The sequence below is a fragment of the Dendrobates tinctorius genome, unplaced genomic scaffold, assembly GCF_039654945.1.
Source record: "Dendrobates tinctorius isolate UK_male_01 unplaced genomic scaffold, ASM3965494v1 ptg000003l, whole genome shotgun sequence".
Taxonomy (NCBI): Eukaryota; Metazoa; Chordata; class Amphibia; order Anura; family Dendrobatidae; genus Dendrobates; species Dendrobates tinctorius.
Window position 1 is genome coordinate 94,333,613 of NW_027361671.1, and position 19,870 is coordinate 94,353,482.

At 42.8% G+C, this 19,870-nt stretch overlaps 1 protein-coding gene across 3 annotated transcripts in view; it reads right to left on the bottom strand.

Annotated features, from left to right (window-relative positions):
• RNFT2 (ring finger protein, transmembrane 2) overlaps positions 1–19,870 on the bottom strand; it is a 167,791-nt gene that overhangs the window by 78,903 nt on the left and 69,018 nt on the right. The gene's annotated exons all lie outside the window — the stretch shown is intronic.

Genomic DNA, 19,870 nt, shown 5'->3' on the forward strand with positions numbered 1-19,870 from the left:
GGGTTAAATTCCTGCAGCAACCGGCCACACCCCCAAGGCTAAATTAATGCTTTAGCAGAAGCTGCAGTACTGCAAGTAGCAGTCTCAGTGGGATGAACTGACATGGGGAGAAACTGAATAGTGAGGAGAGGGGCGCTGAGGAGGTATGTGTGTTACGGCCGTGAAAGAACGATCCTTTTGTCAAGTGCTCAGATAAGCCACTACTAGACTCCTTGCAGCGGCTCTGCTATACACAACACAGAAGGGCTTGACTGTGGGGAGTTTGCATGCATATGGGATGACCGCTATCTAATATTTATGCGGACTTTAACATTCAAGGCACTACTGGAGGCAATATAATGCATTCCATTTGTTAATTGCAGGAGTATTTTTCTATGCTAATAACTTATTTTTATTTTAAAAGTGTGTTGTGCTCATGCTATGAAAACACAAGTCTCAACTACCAAGCCTCAATTAATGAGGTTGTTAAGTACTTCTTTCATATTGATGGCATATTCTTCATCAATAAAAGATCAGTGGGGGTGTGACACCTGGGACCCCCACAGATCAGCTGCTTGTGTTGGCCAAGGGTGATTAGCTGCGGAGCTGCACAGCAGAGCTTCATCTTGTGTATAGTGGCTAGGTATTGCACATATGTCCATATTCTAGTGAATAGGGGTGGATTTGCAGTACCCCCAGCAGCCAATAAAAAGTTCACAAAGCTATGCTGTGCAAATGATTACATCTGACCGCTGCTGGCATTGGGAACAGCTGATCGTCAGGGGATATCAGGTGTCGTACCCCACACCTATCTTATATTGATGACCTATCCTAAGGCGGTGATCAGATGTTCAGCTGGCACGTTCCAGTTAGCTGAGTAGCTTATTCGGCAAGCGCTATAGCTTCCCGAATAAGCGGGGAACCAAAGATATTCGCTCAACTCTGATCACTACTAGGCTGTTAACCTGGATGCTGTTACCATTATGTGAACAGCGCCGCATACAAGTCTCTATTGTGCAATAACATACTAAGCAACTACCACCTCCATGGATTGGTAGGCCGTGAGTGGTTGTCTCATCAGTATTTTGGCACGTGTTACCATCTTAACTATATGGATCTGCTGCATCCTGATTGTGCTTTTGTCTGGAGGCCTGAGAAGGTAAACATCGCTGCCTTCTTTCTGCTGGTTTTTGAATTTTTGGAGGATTTCCAGTCCTTTTAGTTGCTTTGCTGTTTAGCCTTTATAGGAAGGCTCAGAGGAAGTGAGACTTACAGGCGAAACGGTTGTCAGCCACATTGTCTCCACAATCCCTGTTTGGAACCGCAAATAAACTTATTTTAATACGCAGTGGTGAGTACCCCACTTTCTCCTTACTTTACGATTTGGATTACCGTATTTGCTGGTGAGGGTCATCATAATGGTTAATCAGCTGCTGAATCTAGATATTTTCATTACTGCTGTTTCAACGCACACAATGTGAACGAAAACAGTGCCAGATCTCAGTTTGTCAATAATTACTTAACTATGTACAGGTTCTTCTAGCTAAATTAGAATATCATAAAAAAGTTAAGTTATTTCAGTTCTTCAATACAAAAAGTGAAACTCATATTATAGAGTCATTACAGAGTGATCTATTTCAAGTGTTTATTTCTGTCAATGTTGATGATTATAGCTTACAGCCAATGAAAACCCAAAAGTCATTATCTCAGTAAATTAGAATAATTAACAAACACCTGCAAAGGCTTCCTAAGCATTTAAAAAGGTCCCTTAGTCTGTTTCAGTAGGCTCCACAATCATGGGGAAGACTGCTGACTTGATAGATGTCCAGAAGGCAGTCATTGGCACACTCCACAAGGAGGGTAAGCCACAAAACATCATTGCTAAAGAAGCTGGCTGTTCACAAAGTGCTGTATCCAAGCATATTAATGGAAAGTTGAGTAGAAGGAAAAAGTGTGGTAGAAAAAGGTGCACAAGCAATCGGGATAACCACAGCCTTGAAAGGATTGTTAAGAAAAGGCCATTCAAAAGGAGTGGACTGCTGCTGGAGTCATTGCTTCTAGAGCCACCACAGACATATCCGGGACATGGGCTACAAGAGTCGCATTCCTCGTGTCAAGCCACCAATAGACAACGGCAGAAGCGTCTTACCTGGGCCAAAGAGAAAAAGAACTGGACTGTTGCTCAGTGGTCCAACGTGTTGTTTTCAGATGAAAGTAAATATTGCATTTCATTTGGAAATCAAGGTCCTAGAGTCTGGAGGAATAGTGGAAAGGCACAAAGTCCAAGCTGCTTGAGGTCTAGTGTGAAGTTTCCACAATTAGTGATGGTTTGAGGAGCTATGTCATCTGTTGGTGTAGGTACATCGTGCTTTATCAAGACTAAAGTTAGTGCAACCGTCTACCTGGACATTTTAGAGCACTTCATGCTTCCCTCTGACGACAAGCTTTTTGGAAATGGAAATTTTATTCTCAAGCACGACTTGGCACCTGTCAACACTGCCAAAAGTACCAATACCTGGTTTAAAAACAACATTATCACTGTGCTTGATTGGCCAGCAAACTCACCTGACCTTATAACCCCATAGACACTCTATGGGATATTGTCAAGAGGAAGATGAGAGACACCAGACCCAACAATGCAGATGAGCTGAAGGCTGCTATCAAAGCAACCTGGGCTTCCATAACACCTCAGCAGTGCCACAGGCTGATCGCCTCCATGCCACGCGGCATTGATGCAGTAATTGATGCAAAAGGAGCCCCGACCAAGCTTTGAGTGTATTTACTGAACGTACATTTCAGTAGGCCAACATTTCGGATTTTAATATTTTTTAAGCTGGTGTTATAAAGTATTCTAATTTACTGAGATAATGACTTTTGGGTTTTCATTGGCTGTAAGCCATAATCATCAACATTAACAGAAATAAACACTTGAAATAGATCACTCTGTTTGTAATGACTCTATATAATATGAGTTACGATTTTTGTATTGAAGAACTGAAATAAATTATCGTTTTGATGATATTCTAATTTAGTGAGAAGCACTTGTATATCTAATATTGACTTGAAAAATAAAGTAAAAATTTACGATAAATCAATTTTACCCAAATGGTGCCATTAAAACTGGTACTCATCCTGAATAAGAAAAAAATTGTCAGGATCCTTAAAGCCAAAACTAGGCAATATCCTTAGAAGATTAAAGAGCATTTTGTCACCAGCTATTTTATATGAATTATATTGATCTTTGTTAGGCTTAGGTTTTATTCAAATCTGCGTCAAAAGTGCGTCAAAACTTTCTGATGGATCTGTAACATTTTTATATGACTTCCCCAACATAATCACATAGACGAAACCATGTTAATAGTATATTAAATTTCTAGCTATGCCTCACTTTTGAGCTTTTCATTGGTAACGGTCACATGACGAATTTCATTTCTAGAACATAAAATATGCCTTCCTTCTTTCAGGCTGTATAAATCAGAGGCTACAACAAATCTGGAAAGAATATATTAGCGCATTTTACATAAAACTGACCTTATAAATCAGATAATATGCAATTGTAGGCAAAATACTGGCCAGTCGCAATTTGATTTATTCTACATGAAAAACTAGAAAATGATTTGTAAGACTGATCGTCATCATTCCCATTAGTGCAAATGAAGAACTACCGGTGGAAACAATTGCTATGTAAACAAAATGTGGTTGGCTGGCAGCTCTGCTGAAGACTACTTATTAATCAAAACGTTGGCTAAGGGGACACCAAAATCACCATGCAGAAACCTGGAAGCGTTCAACCTTTAATCATCAAACAGCATCTGTGACTGTACGCGGCTCTCAGCTAGTGGCACCCAATAAGTTGGTATTGTGATCGAGTGCCGACCAGATGTGTTTGTGTGGCTAAAATGAATGTACCTCTATTATTTTCCTACTAAAATGTCCGCTTAGTGATTCAATGAGCCATTTTCACATGGTGTGAAAAAGCCCTGTGTGTTCCAATGAGCTGGGGCACGGAGCACCATGAACCCGCGGCCAGCAGAAGAGATCAGTGTCCGCATGCGAGTTACCAGCTGCAGATAGCCGTCCACATTATCCTGCAAGGCCAAAAAAAAAAAAAAAAAAAAATCAGAGAATGATTTTGAAAATACAGAAAGAGACTACTATACATGGGGGGAGAACAAACCGTAATAAGAAACTTAAATATGTCCCAGAAGGCAAAATCCATGCAGATAGTAACTGAAAAATGAGCCTAAATGGGCAAGGTACACGCTGGGTAATGGCTCATGGAAGCAGCCTTCAGCTCCATATCAATCAAGCAACTACGTGTTACTGCACTGTCCTGCCAACTAGGGCAATGCAGGGTGTTACCGCACAAAGCAATAGGGAAGAGAGGATACATAATGTTTAACGTAAAAGAATCATATCCTGTTGTATTGGGGCCGCACAGGAGCATTCCCGGGGCAATGACAACGGAGCGATAGCCATGCTTGGAAACGTACTGCTATGTGAGCACGGGGTGGATATATTATGGCCAGACTTGTGGGCACTATATTACAGTAGAAACAAAATGAAAGATCTGACGCATCTCACCTACATGCTGCAGAAAGATATGTAGCAGAAGCCCCATGTAAACACTCACCATAGCATGCAAAGTTATTTTGCAGCTATGTTGCAGATCCCAGGAACAAGGCATCATCAGGCTGTGTGCCCACGTAGCGATTTTTTAAGCGTTTTTGCCGCGATTTTCGGCGCAAAAACACTGCGAAAACGCTTAAAAATCGTGTACAGAACGCCCCCCATGCATTCCTATGGCATTCCGCACATGCTGTGCTAATGCTGCGCTTTTTTCCGCGGCGGAATCGCATCGCGGAAAAAAATCGCAGCATGCTCATTCTTTGTGCGGAATCGCAAAGAATTGCCGCGATTCCGCACCCATAGGAATGCATGAGAATCGCTTACTTCCCGCATGTGGCTATGCCCACCATGCGGGAAGTTAAGCGTCTCATGTGCGGTTGGTACCCACGGTGTGGAGGAGAGGAGACTGTCCTCCAGGCCCTGGGTACCATACCCCTGTAAAAAAAGAATAAAAAAAATAAAAAATCGGGGTATATTTACCTTCCGGTGTCCCGCGCTGCATTTCCGGGCCTCAGCGTTCCCAGTAATGCCTTGCGGCAAGGTCCTGTGATGACGTAGTCTCGAGAGATCGCTATAGCAACGCGAGACTACGTCATCACAGGTCTCGCAAGGCATTACTGGGAACTCTGAGGCCCGGGAATGCAGCGCGGGACGCCGGAAGGTAAATATACCCCGATTTTTTATTTTTTTTTTTAGCATTTTAACATTCTATCTTTTACTATTGATGCCGCATAGGCGGCCTCAATAGTAAAAACCTGGTCACACTTGTCAAACACTATGTTTGACGAGTGTGACCAACCTGTCAATCACTTTCCAAGCGATGCTTCAAATCGCTTGGAAAGTGCTTGAATAACGCACACGAAAATCGCGGCAAAATCGCGATCATAATCGTGGTAAAATCGCGATGAAATCGCGCGGAAAAAAACGCGCGATTTCTGGGAAGGAGTCCGGTTTTTAGTGAGCGTTTTAAAACGCTACGTGTGCACATAGCCTCAGGGGTGGATCTGTTGTCCAAAGACTGAGATGGCAAAGAAGTAACAGGGAAGGGTGAATGTAGTGTGTTTTTAGAGGTGATGCTTGCAGATACAGCAGAAGGGCCATGACGCTGGTGACTAACTGCAGTGGGCACCTGCACATTACCACAGGAAAAATCAGAACCGGAGAAACATGCCCGAGTGGGGAGGAATTTACTAGCTGACTGTCTTTTTCACATTCCTTGCCATCATCTTAGTTTTTTCTATTTTCTGAAAAATCCTTCTTCATCCTAGCAATCGCCTGTTCCTTCTTTTCTAAGAAGCATGACTTTTTCTTCTGTCAAGTTTGCCCGTAGCCTCGAGTATCACAAGTACTGCCCTCACGTTACCAGGATGCAATGCTACTTGCTCAGGACCTGTAACCAAGTCAAAAGTGACCCGTGTTTTTCTCTTACGTTATTCCTACTGCTCCCTTCAGTACTCAGTTTTTTGCTGCTCTTAAAATCCGCCATATGATTGCAGCGATATGGGCCTTTTTATTTAGTGCTAATTTTAACCTCTTTCTTACATTGGACATACAGTACAGACCAAAAGTTTGGACACACCTTCTCATTCAAAGAGTTTTCTTTATTTTCATGACTATGAAAATTGTAGATTTACTCTGAAGGCATCAAAGCTATGAATTAACACATGTGGAATTATATAATTAACAAAAAAGTGTGAACCAACTGAAAATATGTCTTATAGTCTAGGTTCTTCAAAGTAGCCACCTTTTGCATTGATTACTGCTTTGCACACTCTTGAGGAGCTTCAAGAGGTAGTCACCGGAAATGGTCTTCCAACAAGTCTTGAAGGAGTTCCCAGAGATGCTTAGCACTTGTTGGCCCTTTTGCCTTTACTCTGCGGTCCAGCTCACCCCAAACCATCTCGATTGGGTTCAGGTCTGGGGAAGCTCTGATTGGTGGGATCGATGTAATCATTTGATCCCACCAATGACAGATCACAGCAGCGGTGTGACTGTGTGACCACCCTGCAGGGGTCCTCACACATAGCTGAGGATTCCTGCAGAGCAGTCACACACTGCCAGAGCTCCTTCTGTGCTGGGACTTGTGGTGCCACAGCAGCCTGTAGCACCACAATTCCTGCTGAAGATAAGACAGAAGAAAGAAAAATGAAGAGTCAGTTCAACTGTAAGTGTTACCCGATCCCTGCCCAATCTATCTTTATCCCCCAATCCCCTTTTTTACTCCCCTCCACCCCCCTTTTGCGCCGCCTCCGCGCGCACATTTAGGAGCCGCCAAGCGTGGATTGGTGACGCAGTTCACCGATCAACGCTCGTGCTCGCTTTTTTTCCCTCAGCCCCCTTTGCGCCAATTCCGTACACACATCCCGCAGCCGCCAAAGTTTGATAAGTAACGTAGCTCACTCATCAGAGCTCAGGCCTGCCGTTTTCCATTTTTTTACACCCCCCCTGCGCCACTTGACTAAATCCATAAGTGTTGATCCCTGCCCGATCTCTCTTCATCCACTCCAATCCCCCCTTCCTCCTCTTTTTACCCCCCTCCACCCCCCTTTGCACTGCCTCCGTGTGCACATTTAGCAGCTGCCGAATTTTGATAAGTGACGCAGTTCACTTATCAGAGCTCGTGCTGGCTTGTTCTTTTTCATTTTTCTTTTTCACCCCCCCACCCCTTTGCAACACCCGTGTGCACATCCAGCAGCCGCTAAATTTTGATAAGTGACGCAGTTCCCTTATCAGAGCTAGGGTCTGCTGTTTTAGACTTTTCTTTTCACAGGTCTTTTTTCTCCCTATTTTCTTTTTTTCCTTTTAGCTTTTTCTTTTCAAAATGGTTTGCACCAATCCCTAGCCCCCCCACACATACACATAGTTATAAATAAAGTACACCCAAGCACCATACTCACAAAAAAAAAAAAAAAATGTCCCGTTCGTCACGTTTTCCCAACAGCGCTATTCAATGGAGGAGGCATATTCTTTCCTTGCCTCCGACACTGATAGCGAGGGAGAGGATCCCACTTTTCTTTACTTTTCCGATTCTTCATTCTCTTCCTTCTCGGGTCCTGCGGAATCGCCACACAGACACCCCAGGACAGAAAATGAGGCAGCACCCACCATTCCTGTAGCTGAATAAGCAGACCCTGTATGGACCTCGCCCCCCAAAAATTACGAGCCACTGATTCCTGATTTTGTGGCAGAATCAGGAATCAAGTTTGACACCACCGGCCTCACAGAAATTGACTTTTTCAAAGTCTTTTTCTCTGAGGATTTTGTTAACCTCATGGTGGAGCAAATTTTTGGAACAAAACCCAAATTCATCATATTCTAACTGGTCTCCTGTAGACGCAGTTGAAATGATGCAGTTTTGGGGCTTGGTCCTCCACATGGGGATCCTGAAGAAGCCAGAACTTCGGCAATATTGGAGTGTTGATATTTTATATAACACTCCAGTGTTCCGAATGGTCATGGTCCGGACGCGTTTTCAGGCCATCCACAAATTCTTGCATTATACCGTGTCCCGCACGAGATGACCCCAACTTTGACCATCTGTTCAAAGTTCGCCTGGTCATCGAACACTTCAACAAAAAGTTTGCTGAAATGTACGTGCCCCAAAGAGACATCTGCGTGGATGAGTCCTTAGGCCATTTTAAGGGAAGGCTCGGATTCCGTTAATACCTGCCCAGTAAGAGGGCCAGGTACGGAATCAAACTCTACAAACTGTGTGAGAGTACCTCAGGGTACACCCACAGGTTTAGAGTGTACGAAGGAACGGACACCAGGATTGAACTCCCTGAATGTTCACCTGTCCTTGGAGTGGGAAAATTGTGTGGGATTTGGCGCACCCACTGCAGGATAAAGGTTATCACCTCTACACTGATAACTTTTATACCAGCGTCCCACTCTACAAATCCTTCTCTGTGCAAGGTACCAAAGCCTGCGATACTGTCTGCAAAAATCAGAGAGGCCTCCCGAAGATGCTACTTGGGCAGATGTTCAGAAAAGGTGAGAGCAGAGCCCAATGTAGCGACCACCTGCTGGTTGTCAAGTACAAGGACAAGAGGGATGTCCTTCTCTTGACCACCATACACGGTGATGGCAGCGCCCTCAGCCTCTGTACGAGGTACATCTGCATGTCAGCAAACCGACCTGTGCACTGGGGTACAACAAAAACATGGGGGGGGGGGGGGGGGGGGGGGAGTTGACCTCTCGATCAACTCCTCCAACTGTACAATACTTTTAGAAAGGCCAGGGTGTGGTACAAAAAGCTGGCCGTGGACATTGTACAAATGGCAATGCTTAACGCTTTCCTGCTGTCACAATGTGCACGCCACGCCGATACATCGTACCTTCAGTTCCAGGAGGTAGTGGTTAAGGCCCTGATGTTTGATGGAACTGAAGGTGCTCGTATCGTACCAGGTCAGCATTTCCCGGGGGAGGTCCCGCAGACTGCAAAAAGAGGTAAGTTGCAAAAAAAAAGGTGCCGAGTGTGTTACAAAAGGGGAATACACAAGGACACCATTTACCAATGCGACACCTGCCCCGAAAAACCTGACCTGTGTATGAAGGATTGCTTCAAATTGTACCACACCTCAGTGCACTACTAATTTACCTTACCGGGAACATTAGATTAGTTGGGGCACATCTAGATAAGTTCCTTGGGGGTCTAGTTTCCAACACAATGTCACTTGTGTTTTTTTTTTTGTTTTTTTTTTACTGTTTAGGCACATCAGGGGCTCTGCAAATGGAAAATGACGCCCCCAGACTATTCCATCAAAGTCTGCATTCCAAAACATCACTCCCTTCCGAGCCCCGACGTGTGCCCAAACAGTTTTTTTCCCCACATATGGTGTACCAGCATACTCAGGACAAATTGGACAACAACTTTTGGTGTTCAATTTATCCTGTTACCCTTGGGAAAATTAAAAATTGGGGACTAAAAGATCATTTTTGTGGGCAAAAATAGGATTTTTTTTTTCACACCCGAGCATTATAAACCTTAGTGAAACACTTGGGGGCTCAAAGTGCTCACCACACATCTAGATAAGTTCCTTAGGGGGTCTAGTTTCCAAAATGGGGTCACTTTTGGGGGGTTTCCACTGTTTAGGCACATCAAGGGCTCATCAAACGCGACATGGCGTCCGATTTCAATTCCAGCCAATTTTAGGTTGAAAAAGTCAAACGGTGCTCCTTCCCTTCTGAGCCCTACCGTGTGCCCAAACAGTGGTCCCCCTCACATATGGGGTATCAGCATACTCAGGACAAATTGGACAAGAACTTTTGGGGTCCAATTTCACCTATTACCATTGGGAAAATAAAAAAATTGGTGTTAAAAGATCATTTTTGTGACTAAAAAGTTAAATGTTCATTTTTTCCTTCCATGTTGCTTTCTGCTCCTGTGAAGCACCTGAAGGGTTAATAATCTTCTTGAATGTAGTTTTGAGTAGCTTGAGGGGTGCAGTTTTTAGAATTGTGTCACTTTTGGGTACTTTCTGCCATATAGACCCCTTAAAGTAACTTCAAATGTGAGGTGGTCCCTAAAAAAAATGGTTTTGTAAATTTTGTTGTAAAAGTGAGAAAAATCGCTGGTCAAATTTTAACCCTTATAACTTCCTAACAAAAAATAAAATTTGTTTCCAAAACTGTGCTGATGTAAAGTAGACATGTGGGAAATGTTATTTAGTAACTATGTTGTGTGACATATTTCTCTCTTTTAAGGGCATAAAAATTAAAAGTTTGAAAATTGCAAAATTTTCGCCATATTTCCGTTTTTTTTTTCATAAATAGACGCAAGTTATAGTGAAGAAATTTTACTAGTAAAGTGAAGTACAATATGTCATGAGAAAACAAATCTCAGAGTCGCCAAGATCCCTTGAAGCGTTCCAGAGTTATTACTTCATAAAGGGACAGTGGTCAGAATTGTAAAAATTGGCCGGGTCATTAACGTGCAAACCACCCTTGGGAGTAAAGGGGTTAATGGTCTTTACCAAGAGGGTGTGTCTCACAGGGAAATAATGCAGAGCAGCCTAAAGACACGCCCTAGAGGATCCTGTGAGTAATGCCATCTTGTAAAGACCAGAAAAACTAGCACTAAATAAAAAAAGCCCTCATCTCTGAAACCATATGGCGGATTTAAGAAAAAAAAATGGAGCAGTTGGAATAAAACACGTGCAAATACTAAACATTTTTTGCCACGGTGACAGGTTCTCTCTTATTACAACCAGGACACGAGTCATTGGAGCCGATGCATACAGATTCACCAGCTCTAATGCCTGGATACGGGTGTGAGGAGCACAGCACTGACACTAAGTGCATGGAACAATGGCGCATGTTACATGTGGGCTTTACCCTTCATCGGATACCCGTACTCAGCCTGTACACAGGTGAGCAGAGAAAGGGCATAGTAACAACAGTATGGAAGGGAACATGGAGCTATCTGTAAGCTGGAGAACACTAGAAAACAGTATTGGAAGGCAATTTAATGAATTAGAAAAAAAATCGGAAATCGTTTGGGCTGTAATAGAATATAGAAAAAATTATAACTGACAGTAATGCTGGGCTGCTACAATTAGGACTTTGCATAACAAGACATAGAAATACCTTGAACCTTGGAGAAAAAAGAAAATGTATGCAAACTTTCCTCCCATAGTTCACAAACACAACAACAGATTATCTGGCAATCTCTGTATGGATTATATAATTAATGAACAAAAAAATAAAGCTAAAAAGTGAGCACTTAAAAAGGTAAACGGGAATAAACCAACCAATGAACACAAATGCAAGGGCTGGTGGAAGTAGCTTACTGCCATTACTGTGGGGATAATCCTAGGCTTGAGCTCAAAATAATAAATTGGTTTTGACCACTCATTGCGCTGCACTAATAATGTGGACTGGTGCCAGCACCACCTTCATCTACGGCGATGGCTTCCATTCAATTTCCAGGGCTACCGTTTCGTAGGGATAAGAGGAGCCGATGCTTCTTTCTTTTTTCTGCTTAGAGCTTCCAAATTTCTGCATGACACAGATCTGCAAACTATTTGAAGAAATGAATATTTTCATGTGAAGGACATCACTTTGTGGACGTCCACGGATCATTAAACAACTCATACGAACGCATGCATTCGTTTCTATTGTCCTTATCCAGCAGAAGGACAAATGTAGTTTGTCAGAAGATAAAGTGAAATTGTAAAAGAAAAAAAAAAGTCTCCTGAGTTCGAGGAAAAAAAAAAAAGAGACATACCTATATTTCTTTCATTGTGTTATGCTACTACATTTAAGCAAAATCTTTAAAATTGTTAGAATATTATTTATCCATGAGGCAGAGTGTAATTTGTTCACTGGCGTTGCATTACGTTTCGATGAGGCAGAAATGTTATGAATTTTGGTTCAAAGTTTTTGCAGCTTTTTACCATACCAAAGTTGTGAATGATAACTGTGCATCCCACGGTATGGAGAACATCCGCAGCATAAACGGACCTGTGCTATGGATTACAAACGTACGTTGCCTTGCACAGGGCGAAATATGAAGCTTAGCCCCATTTTCAGAGTGTTATTAGTTACAGGGTTCATACTGCATGTTTATGTGCTGGGGGACCGCTGTGGGAACGGACCCTTAGGCCTCATTCAGACGTAAGGGCTTCATTCGTGTTTTTGAGAATATATAAGGCCATGCTCAGTATTTAGTCAGTATTTTATATCAGTATTTGTAAGCCAAAACCAGGAGAGGGATAATCAGATTAATCAGTTTAAGAGTAGAATAGAAACACGTCAGTTCTGCATTTTTCACCCGCTCCTGGTTTTGGCTTACAAATACTGATTGTAAAAAACTCACCAAATACTGTACATGTGAATGTTCACGTATAGAGCATGGGTATTTTCACATGTCGGTATAAAATACCGCATAAATGCCGGTTTTTGATCCATATTGCAGAGCAAACTTGAAAATGCGAGTGAATGGGTCAGTGAAAAGAATAGATAACACTCGGATGTCATCTGTCTTTATGCCTAGTACTATCTGTTTTTTTTACTGTTTAATTGGTAGGAGAAGTTTATACATTTTTTTTTTTGCAGACGAGAAAAACGGATGCCCCGGTAATCATATAAATGGACACAAAGCAAAGTGGATTGCTATTGGACTGTGCACATGGTTGAAAAATGATCTGATATGTGAATAAGGCTATGTTCCCATGCAGCGTTCTTCTCTGCAGAAAAAAGCATGCAGCAAAAGAAGCTACATTTTTCAGTGAAAGCTTAGAGATTTCAGAAATCTTATTCATGTGCTTTTTTTTTTTCCCTGACTTGAGAATTGGAGAACTGCAGCTTTCTTGAAATCTGCAGCATGCCAACTCTTCCAACGTTTTTATGGCATTTTTTCACCCACTGAAGGCACTGAGCAAACAAACATGCTGAAAAATAAGCAGTAAGGCTGGTTTCACACTAGTGTTTTTTAGAGCTGCGCTTCGTGCGCGTCCATGCGCATGCGTCCCTATCTTTAACATGGGGGCGCATGGTCTAGCGTATGCACGCGTTCGTATGCGTTTCCGTGCGCATGCGTTTTTTTGTAATGTGCGCCTAGGCCCGCCAGACGCAACCTGATGCATTTTTGGTTTATCCGACCTGTCTAAAAAAAAAAAAAAAAAAAAAAAAAAAAAAACCGCATGCGCACGGAATGCACAAAAAAAATCACATTACAGTCTATGGGAACGCAGGCGTGCGCATAGACATGCGCACGTCTGCGTTTCAAAATCGCATGCGTTTTAAGAGTTAACATGGCTAGAAACTGGTGAAAACGCATGCGCCTAAAAAAGCAAACTAGCCTAAGTAGCTATTGCTGCATTTATGCTGCGTGTGAACATGGTGAACGGGGTAATGTAGTAAGTTTACTCACAGTATGTGAATGCACAGATTACAACACAATCACCAAATGACAACTGTAAGGAATTGTAGAATTACATGTGCCCAGAACCATGTTGTACTGCAGTGTACATGATTAGTAAATTATAATAAGTTTTTAGTCACGAAAAATCTAAAAAAAATAAAATAAAAATCAGCCTTAAAAAAATCTAGAACATAATTTACGCTTAAGGTTAAACAATTTGTACAGTAAAATAGCCCTGCCTTGTAAAGCAGCAGAAGTTTAGTCATCGGATATGGAGCACTGTGGAGAGTTAATAAAAGCCTCCCATTATAGTTGCTTAGTCCGATGCTGATTTCATCTGAAAAAGATGAATCCTTCATGTGAGACAAAGCCTTGGTGAGAATCTGGGGTGCCTTTCCTCCCTATCAGCCACCAGCAAGATGACAAGGATTAATGACTGCTCCCATTTGTCGGTGGATGGTGGTGGGGGATGCGGAGCGACTCTCAACCTTTTCCGATGAAGCAATTTATCTCAGGAGAGATCATTCCTGTCTGTTCAGCTTTAGCATATTAATTCTCTCCAAAAACAAAAAAGATACTACAGAAAGGGAGGAAGGAGGGGGCGCCAAGCTTGGAGCGGGGCCAGGCACAAATGAAGAGCTGCCTGGCTGCATTCCTTGTGTGCCAAAAGTTAATTGATCTGCCGGTGGCACTTGTCTGCCAATGATAAGCTGGGAATTGTGGACCAATGAAAACTCACAATGACCGAACTTCACAGGGGCCAGGCCTACTTACGAGACAAAAGGTTATTACTCCTCTGCAGCACGGCCTACAGAAACCAACAAAACTTCACATTGCAGACGCAATGAGAAAAACCTTACACCTAAAAATGGCTCCACGAGTATATTTTTATTCCTCTTTATACATTGCTTTCCCATTTAGTTAACCCTTGTTAGCCTAAAAAGAACTTTTAAATTTCTACTCTATGATGAGCTTTACTCAAGTTACATCCTACTTCTATGTATTTAAGCAATTGGTTTCATAGTGCACTGATCTGCACTGTCCACCACGTTCCTCCGCAGAGGTCTGTTTCCATCCTTGGCCCGGCATCCTTAGCGTCTTTGGCTGCATGTTAGGCCTCATGACTAGTGAGGAGCGATCGTGCTCAGATACGTAGTTATCCAAGCATGATCGGGTGCTTACCTGAGTGACTTCGGTGTGCTCGAAGACTAGGTTTGATTCCCGCGGCTGCATGTCTGGCGGCTGTTCGACAGTTGCAACACCTGCAGGGATAGCCTAACAAACAGGTAATCCATGCATATGTTGCGGCTATTGAACAGCCGCCAGACATGCAGCCGCGGGGACTCAAACCTAGGGTTCGAGCACGCCGAAGACAGATAATGTCTTATCCGAGCACGTTCACTCATCACTACTCATGTGTCTTGTGCCACGACATCCTGACAACCGGGGGCATAGAAATGCAAAACAGCGACCACAAAAGACCGGACTGGATGCCAGACTAGGCAGCGCCAATGAAATTGCCTCTCTCTATGTGTATTGTAAAAAAAGTATGTAAATTAGATTTAGAAATGCCAGCCTCACTGGATGTAGAGACCAACTACCACGTGTCACAGTCAAGCTGAAAGTGTGCGATAGTCAATAGGGTAGAAGTCGCCATATGCATTAGATGTGCGCAACCAGGTCATCTTTGGGTAACTAGTGATACTGTAGTGACAGATGAAGCTCTGATGTCAGGGGATCAGTTTTCACACATGTCTACGATGCACATGAAGGATCTGTCTGGACCTATTTTGGGATAGACTGACTGGTGTCAATGACAAATAATTGCTCTATAAGATTTCCAGAACAGAAACCTGGTAGGACGGAGCCAAAGGTGATTGAGAACAATACTGACTGAAAACAACCTAAATTGTCTGGAACTGCCAACATAAATCTACCCCCAGTTGAGGGGTTCCTTTTGGAGATCGTTTCCATAATGTGCAGGTCCGGCACTGCAGTTAGAAGGTCTAAGGATATCAAAATGAATGTTGGAGATGAACGTGCAAAGTTTCATAGGATGACATAACTTTGTCACTGTAGCTCTCTGGCTTGGATAGACTTCATGCGCCTACAGTTGTACGAGCCATCTCGTATAAGCCATCCATGTCCTGGGCTAAGACAGCAACGTTTTTAGGTTAGAAACGGAGTTGACCCATGAATAGCCGGCTATATATTATCTCACATTAACTCCGGAGAGGATGTGACTAAGACATATATATGTAAATGGTAATTATGACTAAAGTACTAAGCTGACCTACTTTAGTGCCAAAGCAAAGCTTGTTAAGAACATAGCTATTTAGGTCAGAGTACAGGGTATATTAATTCTGTTTTCCAAACTTTTGTTAAAAAACCTTCCATATATTAAATGACAGAGCAAAGGCTGTGTAACAAACCTTCTGGCATGTCTTTCTCTGCATCCTCAGGGCCTCAGCTTACAGTGATGGCGCCCGCTACAATGCTTGTTGCGTGCTCCTGCATACAAAGTTACATACATCCCCCCCCTCCCCAATACGCTGCAGCCATTTACCTATCTTACATAGTTCAGCCATATACACACATACAAATTGCTACCACGTGTCCTAGTGCTGGATTGTGTGACCCTTGTATACAGTACCTGCCACAAATCTTTCCATATACAGTATGCCTGGCATAAATCTTTACATAAACAGTCCTACGTTTTCACCACTATCCAGTGCCTACTGCATTTTGACCTATGAAAAGCGTTTGACATATATTTCAAACAAGTGTAGACCACAACCTCGAGATCTAGTCTCCCCCAAGGGTCTCAATGAGCAATAGGAAATATTGTTAAAGGAAATCTTTAACTTTTTTTTGCAACTCCATCTGAGAGCTGCATGATGTAGGGGCAGAGATCCTGATTCCAGAGAGATGTAGAACTTACTTTATTGCAGGTTTGATAAAATCCCTGGTTTATCTGTTGCAGATTTATCAGTTCTCTTGAACGCCGAGCTCTGTATAACCCCGCCCACATCACTGATTGACAGCGCTATGTTTACACCGTGCACAGGCAGAGCGTTACTCAACAGAAAGGGGGGTGAGGTTGACTACCTGGCAGTCTATATACTAGTCCTTTGAGGGATAACCTCCTCCTGATAAAACAATGATTTTATACAAACTGCATCAAGCAGCCCAGCAAGAGACACATTGCTAGAATCAGGGTCTCTGCCCCTAAAGTTTCCAGCTCTTAGATCATGTAGAAAAAACCTGGTGACAGATTCTCTTTAATACTGACACGCACTAAAACAACTGCTTACGTCTCTTAAAATAAAGGAAACACTTTTTTTTACAATTATTCAGAGGCCTGAAAAGTCAGTGGAACTTTTGAGGACTTGTAGGAATGGGGCCTTATTAATATTCACATTTAAACATGGTGTTCCCTGCAGTTAGGCTAAAGCCCACCATACACTTTAGATGTGACAGGGTAGTGCATTCTTGACAACTGGTGCAGCCAAAATTTGCAAAACGTGAATGGGAGGTTCAGATTCAGAAGGATTTCAATCTTAGATCATTGACAGAATGGAAAACACTGGTAGGGTGTGTGCACACGTTGCGGATTGCTGTGCGGAATTTTCTGCGCGGAATCTGCATCTCTTGGCATAATCCGCAGGTCAAAATCCGCGCTTTTTCCTGCGGATTTCCTGTGCATTTATTGGGGATTGTGTGAGGATTTCGCCTGCGTTTTTAAGCCTGCGGATTCGTATAATGGAATGGGTGTAAAAATGCTGCGGAATCCGCACAAAGAATTGACATGTTGCAAAAAAAAAAAAAAAAAATGCTGCGTTACTGCGCGGATTTTTCCGCAACATGTGCACAGCAAATTTTTTTCCCCATAGAATAACATTGTACTGTAAATCACTTGCGAATCTGCAGCGGCGAATCTGCAGCGGCAAATCCGCAACGTGTGCGCATACCCGTAGTGTAGTAGATGTGCATGAGGGCAGATAAATAGCGCAGCGCCTCACTGTGATCAGCTTTGCAGGTCTGAGTTAACAAGTTTGAATTTGCAGTCCATAGTGAATGAGCCACCAGTGTAGTGACTGGCACAGCATGGAGGCATTGGTGTAATGGCTGGTCACAAGTATAAGCTGGGCTGCTGCACTCAGAATAGGTTGGAGAGGGAAGAGTTTAGAGAAGGGAGAACCTCAGTGACTCTTACGGTAGTTAGGTTGAAAACAAATCAGGGCTCATGGTGAAGATTTTTTATCAGGTGCTATTGGCAGGTTGGTGCAAATAATTGAAAATAAGGAGTAAAAGATAAAAATGAGTTAAATATAATTCAGACAGCAGACGTGCTATTTAGGAGTTATGGTAGCCCCACACACAGAGATGGAAATATCAAATAGTGGACATGATGATCAGTTGGCTGATAGGACTTTGTTGTCACTGACTGAGACATCCAGGGTGTATAGGGAAAGAAAACAGCAGAAGAAACTACACACATCGATAACCCTTTACCAATTACATAACATAAACAGGTCATGTCTATATCGGACTACTTGGCTCCTTAATTCTGCATTACTTCGCTTACTTTTACCTTATGTAATAGGTCAATTTGCTCCTTACAGAGTGGTCCAATCAACAGACCACTTAACTGGTTTATAAAGGGAGTAAGGGAGTCATAGCGGCTTGCATTACATGGTGGTCAGCTACAGAAATCCTCCTGTCCAGCCTAATAGAGCCTCCTATTGATTATTCCAGGCCATGAGGTAATGTAGATAGTGATTCTATTTATTTAAAGTGTTCATTTGGTGCTTTTAATTACTGCATTAGTAGAATGTCTTCTGCTTTACTTTCATAGTTTGTAGCTCTATGAAGGTTTACTACGCAAATTAAAACAAAGTCATCCTTACAGTAAGTGCGGTGACGATCAGTCCATGATCCATAACAGGACCCCATTTATAATCCTAATGTCTATATATGCAGCCTTAGAGCCCCGATAGGCACCGGGTCAGACTGCTGCCTTTGCACCCCTATTAAAGCTACGCCATTGAGGACGTCAAATGAACGATCCTAATGAACATGATTTTAGCAGTATACAGTCCATCCTATACTCGAATGCTTGCATGAACATTGCAGTTAGTGCAGAAATGCCAATATATTGTTTCACTGGAGGCACCTTCATCAGGAGTCATTAACCTCCTCAGTAAATGGTATATACCAGTCGGCCATAAATAAGGGTTACCCCGTGACTGATATATTCATCATACATGGGTGCTGCATGGTACGAGTGAGGTCAGCAGCAGAAGTGCAGCCGTTACAGATGGCCTTATAAAACATAGGATCCGGTCATTCAGATCCCCGCTGTTTAACCCATTAGATGAATACTTAATAGCAACTAATACATCTGAGAAGTTAGTCAGAAGGGGGCTTTACATTGCTGATGGCTATGATCGATGCTAGTGAAGCATGCCATCCACCATGGCTTCCGTATTAAACATATATATTTTTACTGGATGCCACAAGATTGTATTGAACTGTTATCATGACATACAGTATAACTTACAGAGGTTTTCTACTTTCGAAAAAGAGGTACCCAGGCAATTGCATTGTTGTAAAATATTAAACTCATCGTGCGCACCCTGTCCCAGTCTAGGGCTGGATCTCCAACAAACACAGCATATCACCACTGCAGCCAATCACTGAGCTAAATAGCTCTTCTGGTGGAAATGGCACAAACTATGGAGCTCAGTGATCAACAGCAGGAGCAATGTGCACCATGCACGTAAATTCAACGTGGCTCCTGTCGTTGTGTTTGCCTGCAGCGGTGAGCTCACGATCACATCACAGCTGCAGACGATCACTGAGCTCTGTGGCTCATGCCATCTACATCAGTACAGTCACTGAGTATATTGACTGTCTGCAGTGGTGATGTGCACTGTGGCCAATACATGAAAGCCGTCACCAAAACACAGAGACTAGATAAGCAGCGGACCATTTGGGCACCACTTTTGTGAAAATAGTAAACCCCTTTGAAGCAATTCAAGAAAGGATCACTTAACAATGGACATGTCTGTGTAATATATAAATTATAGACAGCAGCTATCCCTAATGTACCTTGGCACTACCCCCAGATGGTACCACCATCTACGTCAGCCAACATGCACCGGACTGGTTTCCTAATTCATAGGCTGCTGCTAGGACTACATTTCCCATGCAACCGTTACACTATGATGTGCTGCTCTTTGCATTACCTGGGGTGAGGCTCATATATTAACGTACTTCTCTTCCCCAGCGAAAGCAAAGATCAGTACACACAGCATTCAGAATACATGCAAGTAAAACGCTGTGCCATTTAGGTTTCTCTAAAATACCCAGTATCTTAGCCAAGCTTCAGTG